We start from the raw sequence: 9,610 nt of genomic DNA, 5'->3' as shown, positions 1-9,610 counted from the left end.
GGGAGAGCCAGTCTTTAGCCCACCCCTTGGGGATTAAAAGCCTTGCCACCCTGTGCTGGGTCAGAGACCACATCTTGTGTTTTGAGGGCATGTAGAGATAACTAGATGTGATTCAAGAATGATTAGTGAGTGTGCCACCCTGGGATCTATAAAGGATGTTCTTATTCTGCATGATCATCTATTTTGTTTACTGACATTTCTAAGCAAATAAATACTTACTTCACAAATCACCAAGATTTGTGCAATTAAATATTCTACCTGTCTTTCCAACATACTGTCCTGAGTAGCTTTAGTATGTTAGTCATTTTTCACCACATTTAAGATATGGACAGACCAAAATTTGTGAAAATTTTAGGGTGATTAAGAAAGGTCATTACATATTCTCACAAGAAATAAATAAAGATTTTTTTTCTATTGATATAGTGCCAAGAAACATAAAAATTAACACTGTGTCAAGAATACATATTTCTACTGTTTCTGACATGATATTTCTCAATTAAATATTATGGAGATTAATGTTTATGGATGCTTTTTTTCCTATTCCTATTTTGTTCTTTCAAATCGTAAAATCAAAGCTCAGGTTTTAAAAAATTGTACCATAAAGATAAATGATTTCCTTGTTTTGTAATATGACATTGTACTAGGTTATGCTTTCTAATTTGATATTTCACATGTTAATCATCATTATTTATATTCATTTGTATATTGAGTATAAAAACTCTGTTCTAGTCATTATTTCAAACTTTGTCCTATGCACCCAATTTTTTTTTCTTTGTCATGGATGATTATAGGGTAGGGAAAAATTTGTTTAGAAAGTTAAAAAAAGAAGGGATTTTGAATAAAGGTATTTAACTTGCAAACATTAGTGACTAACACTGGTATGCAGAACCCGTGGAAATCAAGTCACCATGAAATTAAATTTCTACTTTTTGGCTTTTGAAATAAAAAAGAATGAACTCTGCTTTCAACTGAAGTGAGAAAAAAAGACTTTTTTTTTAATATAAAAATTTGACATTTAATCCATCTGACTTTTAAAGCCATTAGAAGTTATTTAGTGCTCTATAAGATTTGGTAGTCAAATTAATGTTAAAAATTAATTCATAATTTATCATCACTGAAAAAAATATTCTATGAACTCTGGCTCATACTTGTATACTTGTCACTTACAGTATTGAATCATTTTGTGTAACTAATTTATAACATAACTTTGGATTTGCTTTTGCTGATCATATTTCCTTACAAGAATTTTTGTGTCTAACGGGAAGTCAATGCATTTTAAGGATGGCTTAAAGTTTAAAATCACTATTTTTACATTTGTAGAAGAGATGTTGTCATTGTGGCCCACAGGCCACGTAAGATTACAAGGGTAAGGTTATTGGGAAGAGGCAATATATTTTATTAGACCTACAAAAGGTTTTTTTTTTTTTTATATTTGCAAAATGCTCCCCCCTCAAAAAGAAACCCAGAACAACAACAACAACAAAGAAACAACTCTCAGCTCTTGTTATCTAGACTCTTATTGTATTGATGCTATTTCCATGCATGATAAAGTGGATAATTTTAAACTCAAATCCAATTTTTAAAATAATCATAACTGCTTTGGTATTCATTCAGTGAATAACTGTTTGGAACAATGGATATATGACACAGCTTGAACTGAGAGTGACCTGGCAGTGCCAATCTGCAGAGAGTGTTTAGTTATATAATTTAATGGCCTTCACATTTTTCTATCTAGGTGTCTGAGGCAGGTTTCCTCTTTCATACAAATCTTGTGGTAACCTTTGCTCCCTGATGGTTTAAATCACATTCTTAAGGGATTAAACTGTTATGACAAAAGAGGAATGTTTAGATATTCTGCTTTGCAGCTAAAAATTTGTCAGATTAGAAATTGTGTATTTTATAATCTCAAGATCAAAGAAGCTTTCCATCAAAGCTTTGTGTCCACTATAATATTTTCCCAACCTTTGTTGAACCTGAATTGTTTTGGATTATCTCACATTGGGTTCACTGAGTATGCCTAGCCAAATGTGGGAAAAAGCTTCCTGCCAAACATTTTAAACATTTCACATGTGTAGGGCAGAGGCGGTAAGCCACAGGTATTAGTTTACTGCAGTGGAGAAGCTTGCTTTAACAGTCTTTTTAACTTTACTTTTATACAAGATGCTGTTTGAGATTAGTATGACAGATAAAACCCCACAGGGCAACCGTTTATCTTCCATTAGGAATACCATTCACTTTCTTTAACCTGGTGACCCTAGTGCTCCTGTAAAGAGTCTCTTTTATAGAGTTTTACATCTCAATGGATTAAGTATCATTTCTCTGCTGAAGAAAAAAAAACAAACGAACAACAAAAAAAAACAATTCAATTTATTTAGAAGAATGGTTTGTCAGAGAAGAATAGTTTTTGTCTTTATCCATCTTTAAATCCAGCAGTCATGTTCCCCAAACAGTCACAAAACCGTGATCATTCAAAGTTCAAATTGTCAGTTAATTTAAAATCCACTCACTGAAGCCCTTTATTACAGTTTCACTGTGTATTCAGCAAAGCAAATAGGATACTAAGGGGGCAGAGGACAGAGGGCTTAGCTCTGTGCTGTGTAGTACCTTGACAGTCTTCAATATTTGGCATAATCTTTTTGAAAAATGCATATTTACAGCGATATACTTTTTCTGCTGAAATTATAATGTTATTTATAGGTATAGATATCTATATATAAAAGCATGCAAAATCAAAATAAATCTGAACAATCTCTATAAAGAAATAATCAAAACATATATTTAGATAGATCCAACTGAAAGCTTAGAATTTGACATACAAAGAGATGTTCATTCCCTAGGCTGAAATTAGTATATTTTGGGAAAAGTGTATAGGTTGATTTTTTTTAATGAATATAACAAAATATAACATAAAAATATTAAAAATCTAAATATGAAAATATTTAAAAATAAAAGATAATATTAAAATATTAAAATATACACTTTTGACAAGCTGCACTGTACCACACATTAGATTGAGGTTCAGGAGCAATTCATTTTTGGAGGCAATTGTGTGAAATACTTTTTTTCCCCACTTTTAAAATCTTGGATATAAATTGTTTTCGCCCAATTGTTTCTGCATTATTCTTGTCTAACTAATGTACTATAACTGGCTATTCTTTTTTTTCTCCAGCATGTCTTTATTAATTCCCTTCCCTTCCCTTCCCTTCCCTTCCCTTCCCTTCCCTTCCCTTCCCTTCCCTTCCCTTCCCTTCCCTTCCCTTCCCTTCCCTTCCCTTCCCTTCCCTTCCCTTCCCTTCCCTTCCCTTCCCTTCCCTTCCCTTCCCTTCCCTTCCCTTCCCTTCCCTTCCCTTCCCTTCCCTTCCCTTCCCTTCCCTTCCCTTCCCTTCCCTTCCCTTCCCTTCCCTTCCCTTCCCTTCCCTTCCCTTCCCTTCCCTTCCCTTCCCTTCCCTTCCCTTCCCTTCCCCCTTACAGTGGAGTTCTGCAAAGGAGGTGTAACTTATACATTACAACTTGAGGTGCATTCCTGTTTCTATCCATGCTCAGGGTTTTCAACTTCTTTGATTTAATCAGGGGGTCTATAAAAAGCACCGGATGTTGCCTATATTCCAAAGTTTTTATTTTATTTTATTTTTTCTAAACTCTTTATTATTTAATAGCATTTTCACTGATGTACTTGAAACACCTTATAGGTGTTATCACCTATGGAGAAAGTCCACTCAAATTACAGTATTAGCATATGTGTCATGGGCTGTGCGGATATCACTAAAAGAAGCAGAACATCCATGACTTAAGGTATTTAAGTTTATACAGGCAAGCTTGTAGCATCTGTGTATTCTTTTAACAAAATTTATGAAAAGTATTGTGACTGAGACAAATGATTAGACTTTTTTATTCATATTAGATGGCAATTAAAAGATAGATTCACTCTGTGTATGTTATCACATCAAATTCTGAAGAATTCTTTGCTTTCTCGTCCCCATTTAAATCCAGTACAGCACTCCTTTTCCTAATCTACTTCTGTCATAATCAATGACTGTGAATCCCTGACATATCTGTGCTTAGATTGTCATTTTAATGGAACTGGTTTATTTATTTACAGATCTGAGAGTGAAACTGTACACTTTAGCTTTGAATTTGAATCTAAGCCTACTGTTTATGGGCCACCTATACTGAATATCATCCCCCAATATCTACAAGATATCAGGTGCTGATATTCTAGTCTTCTGTCCTTCGGAGTCAAAATGAGATATATAGTCCAGCAACAGCTTCATCTCTGTGTGTGTCTTCATTTACCGGGCCTATTAATTATTAGACATAGTGTTAACATTAACTAGCTTATTTATTTCTGAGTGCTGGAATCTTGTGATTTTGTGATATATGACAAATCTTTTGATCATGATGTGGAAAAGTATACTGCAAGTTTCTCCAAATGCTTACTGATTAGTAGAAAAACTGGCAATAGTCTGAGAAAAGCTAATTGTGCTCAAATGATGCCATTGTCATAGAACAATCTTCCCATGCTTGTTTAACTACTGCAGTTCTGGGCACATCGTTCAGTATGTTATGCTTTCTTCATATGTGATTTGACCAAAATTAAAAGAGGAATTTTCAGATTAAAGATATTATATAAATGAACAGGGATGCTAGAATACTTTACAGGGATGCTAGAATATTAATGGAATCATGTTTTAGTAGATGGAAAAAAAATGAAACCTTGAAGACCTGAAAAAAACAAAAAAAAGATTTAGAGAACAAAACACAACTTATGCCTTCTGGAATACTTCTTCATCAAACTGTTTTAAAACTGAGAAATGAGATTGTACTTGCCCATGGTCAAGGGATTTCTGAAGTAGAATATTAAAGGTTTGTTAGAATTAGGTTTCAAACAATGTTGGGCATTTCATGCTTGAATGACAAAAAGACAATTATTTCCCAGTGTCTTTGCTGCCTCTGGGCATGATTAAATAATGGAATTGTATTCTCAGAAAGATGTGGTGTATTACTTTTAACAGCTTTTCAAGCTGAAGTCTTTATAAATAAAAAGAGCTATAATTTAAAAAAAAAAAGGAAAGAAAAAAAGATAAAAGCTGTGTGCCATTTCATCTCCTTAAAATATGGAAAAGAAAGAAATGTGTGCAGTAATATCTATAACCCTTAGCACGTAGGTTTCCTGAAACACACATTCTTGAAGGAAAGAAAATGTGGCACTCCCAGTGTTGAGCAGCTCTACTCATGCATTCGTTATTGTTTTATGTTTCTTGCAGCAATGGCATATTAAAAAAAAAAAAAAAAGTTAACTGGAGTTTTAAAAATTTTGATGGTACTTCCACAGGTGTAAAAGACTTTTTTAAGAAGTATTCAAAGACCTAGTTTTGTCATCTGTGAATTACTCCAGACCAGACTGCAGTGTGTAGAAAGGCCACCACTGTTCAGCAGGGCCAGTACTGAAATATAAGAAGTGTAATCTTGTAATCTGTAAATTTGTGATCAGGTCATTGTCAGATAGCATTTGTGGCCACAGAAATCTTGGGTGCTGGGCTCTCTGGCAGCATTATGCCTTGAGGTTCAGCCCAGAGAGAAAGTGTTACAAGCTTCTGTCCCTGAACAGGTTCTTGCAGGCTGGCTTATCTCACACACAAAATCTGCTGTGCTGTAGGTGCATTAAGAACCACAGCTGAGAGCATCCACAAGAAATCAGTGGCTTTCAACCCACTAAAACTGGAATTACCATTTGAATTTTGCAGTGAAGGTGAAGACTTACATATGAAGAACTAGTAAAGCTAAGATTGCTTTTTTTATTATTTTATTATTACTCTAAGTTTACACTAATTTAAATTGGGATTTAAAGAGATTGTTCTGCCTGTGATGAACACATCGATGTTTGTTCCGATCTCCTTTCTAGTGGCAGACCTAGCTTCCATGCCAAAAAAACTTGTTGGAGACCAATCTTCTCTGAGAATAAGCTTCCTGTTTCCTTGCACCTCCCCAGTAATAGTTTGGCTGGATCAGTTCCTTCTTTGAACTACTGTGAATCTCCACAAACTCTGGAGGCAGAAAAAGTGGAGGGCAAAAAGTAGCTGAGAAGAAGGAAGAGAGAATCACCTCTTTGGTGATAGGATGGATTTGTGTATGATTCAAGCTGTAGAGAGAGATGAAAAATTACAATGACTGTTCTGTTCTGTTACTTTACTGCATTGTCTGTATAACTATGAGGTATTATTGCTCCATTTGCTATAGCATATCTTAAATATTCCCCATCTTTTACATTTTTAGGATTTTTAAACCTATTTCAACAGGCCACAAAACTTTCTTCATAGACTACCATCTTTCCTTTTCAGTAAGCAAGGTTAAGCTTTGCAGCTCAAAAAGCAATACTTGTGTAACCACTCTCTGACACATCATTATTCTGTGATATGTATCAAAGTTCCCCTCTTTTTATCAGGTTGCAGAATTGTCCATTTGTATAACTGCTCAAAGTAAATAAATAATCCAGACAATAGTAGGTGCAAAGGCAGTTGAAGCGTTTCATTGTTTGGTTTTACATCAAGGAGAAAACATGTCAAAGAACTTGTCCAACCAGAGGAAGGTGCCAAAATCCCTAGATCTAGCCTTGGCATATGGTATTGAACAGATGTACTAGATATGAAAAATCACAGCTGCCAGCTAGCTGATAGCTACCTAAGAATCAGTCAGTGGATTTGGTATTCCTATGCTAGATAAGATCTATGTGGTGTGTCTGTGGGTAACACAAGCTCTGTTTACATTAGGTTGATAAGAATAGATACCATACAGGGTGTCTTAGGAAAGATGTATCCATTTGTGACTGCAATCCACATGACAGCTAATTATTTAAAATGAACACTGCTATTACTGCATCAGAAAAGTTGATCTATAAAGGCGGGACAGAAGTGGCATCTTCATGAAATCCTCTAACCATTACGAAGAAGAAATTGTACTTGGACTCTGAATCTTATTTTACTAAGGCCCTTAACTCTGCTGTGCAAATGATCTTTAAAGTGAGTTAAGCTGGTCAGTCAAAGACTTTTACTGAAACTGAAAATAAGGCCCACAATGCCTAGTTAAATTAGGAACATCCCTGGTGAAATTTCTGTTACCTACATATTTTCCTATAGCTTCACTTTCTTCTTTTGATGAATTTGCCCATCTGTAATCAAGGGCAGAATTTGTCCCATCTATTGTATTACAAAAACATTGACTCTACTTCTGAAATGATACCAGTAAACGTTTCTTTCATTGTGGCCAAAAAAAATTCTCTTGCTTTTAACACCTTCAAATGAAAGCAGTACTGCATTATCAGCTGTTAAAAAAAAAAAAAAAAAGATAAAAAAGAGAGAATAATCAACTTCTAAACATAATGATTTCGAGTTCAGTAGGCCTGACATCTTCCTCAGACCTCCTATCTATTCATTTGAAATATTTTATTTCATCTCTTTCCTATCTTACGCATAAAAACAAAAGAAAACAAAACAGTATTTCCCAAATATCTTGGAAAAAGGGAAGAAAGTCTATCAAATTCAGTATTCCTTTTTAAACCTATGTCCTCTCTAATGTCTACATTAATTAAATAAATGCATTTTTAATTGAAATACATGAAGCTTTAAAGTCAAACTGAGTTCATGTCCTCAGGCACCCTATTAATGGAATTTTGGAGTGACAATGCATGCCAACCAGCTGGGTCAGGGCCATGTTAATGCATCATCATTTTTTTCTCTGATGGCACAAGCTATTGGAGATTCATTCTAGAAGGGAAAGGTCTATCCCTTTACAGTTCTTGCAGAGATAACATCTTGTGATGTCTCGAGAGATTCCACAAGCAGTTTAAAAATATTTGAACCAGGTTAGTCCTTTTCAAATGTTTTAGAGTCAATGAGATTTTGACAGCAGTTAAAGGTGTTAATTAAGAAGACTTTTCTTCCTTTTGAGGACAGAGGGTCCATTTATTCTTATTTTACTTCCAAAGGTTTTTGCACAAGTGAATTATGTTCACAGAGCAATACTTTCTAGTCCTATGAGGAGCCAGGAGTTGGAATTGATGATCCTTGTGGGTACCTTTCAACTAAGAATATTCTATGATTCTATGTCTAGTCTGTGATTCACTGATGTTATTCTTAGATGACCAAAATGTTTTCTTTCTTTATAAAAAGGAATAAGAAGAAAACAAGACAAGTGAACCTGAATAGACATACACCACAAGGGTGTATGCAAATATGAAGCACAGTCACCAGCAGCAATGTGCATACCAGGAAAAAACAAACAAACAACAACAACAACAACAAAATCAGAAAGCCAAGGGCTGGTTAATTCTCATAGAGTCATAGAATCATAGAATATCTCAAGTTGGAAGGGACCCATAAGGATCATCTAGCCCAACTCTTGGCACCACACAGGTCTGCTCAAAGTTTAGACCATGTGACTAAGTGCACAGTCCTATCACTTTTTAAATTCAGGCAGGCTTGGTGCAGTGACTACACCCCTGGGGAGCCTGTTCCAGTGTGCGACCACCCTCTCTGTGAAGAACCTCTTCCTGATGTCCAGCCTAAACTTCCCCTGCCTCAGCTTAACACCATTCCCGCGGGTCCTATCACTGGTGTTTACAGTGAATAGGTCACCTGACTCTCCATTCCCCTTCGCAAGGAAGTTGTAGACCGCGATGAGGTCCCCCCTCAGCCTCCTCTTCTCCAGGCTGAACAGACCCAGTGCCCTCAACTGCTCCTCATATGTCTTCCCCTCTAGGCCCTTCACCATCTTCGTCGCCCTCCTCTGGACACTCTCTAACAGTTTAATGTCCTTCTTGTACTGTGGTGCCCAGAACTGCACACAGTACTTGAGCCAGACCTGCGCAGAGTAGAGTGGGACAATCACTTCCCTTGACAGACTAGCGATGCCGTGCTTGATGCATCCCAGGATACGGTTGGCCTTCCTGGCTGCCAGGGCACACTGCTATCTCATATTCAACTTGCTGTCAACCACAACCCCCAGATCCCTCTCTGCGGGGCTGCTCCCCAGTGTCTCGTTGCCCAGTCTGTATGTATAGCCAGGGTTGCCCCGTCCCAGGTGCAGGACCCAGCACTTGCTCTTGTTAAACTTAATGTGGTTGGTAACTGCCCAGCTCTCCAGTCTGTCCAGATCTCTCTGCAAGGCCTTTCTACCCTCATCAGAGTCCACAACTCCTCCAAGTTTGGTGTCATCAGCAAATTTGCTCAAAACACCTTCTAGTCCTACATCCAAATCATTTATAAAAACATTGAAGAGGACTGGCCCTAAAATGGAGCCTTGGGGGACCCCACTAGTGACCATCCGGCAGCCTGATGTGGCCCCATTAACCACAACCCTTTGAGCCCTGCCCATCAGCCAATTGCTCACCCATCGCATGATGTTTTTGTTTAGCTGTATGCTGGACATTTTGTCCAGTAGGATCCTATGGGAAACCATGTCAAAAGCTTTGCTGAAGTCCAAAAAGATCACATCAGCTGGTTTCCCTTGGTCAACCAGATGAGTGATCTTATCATAAAAGGAAATCAAATTTGTTAGGCAGGACCTACCCATCATGAACCCATGTTGGCTGGGACCAATGACTGCATTGTCCCCC

Source organism: Anser brachyrhynchus (genome assembly GCF_964034855.1).
Source record: "Anser brachyrhynchus genome assembly, chromosome: 1".
Taxonomy (NCBI): Eukaryota; Metazoa; Chordata; class Aves; order Anseriformes; family Anatidae; genus Anser; species Anser brachyrhynchus.
Note: the sequence above shows the minus strand (reverse complement) of the source record.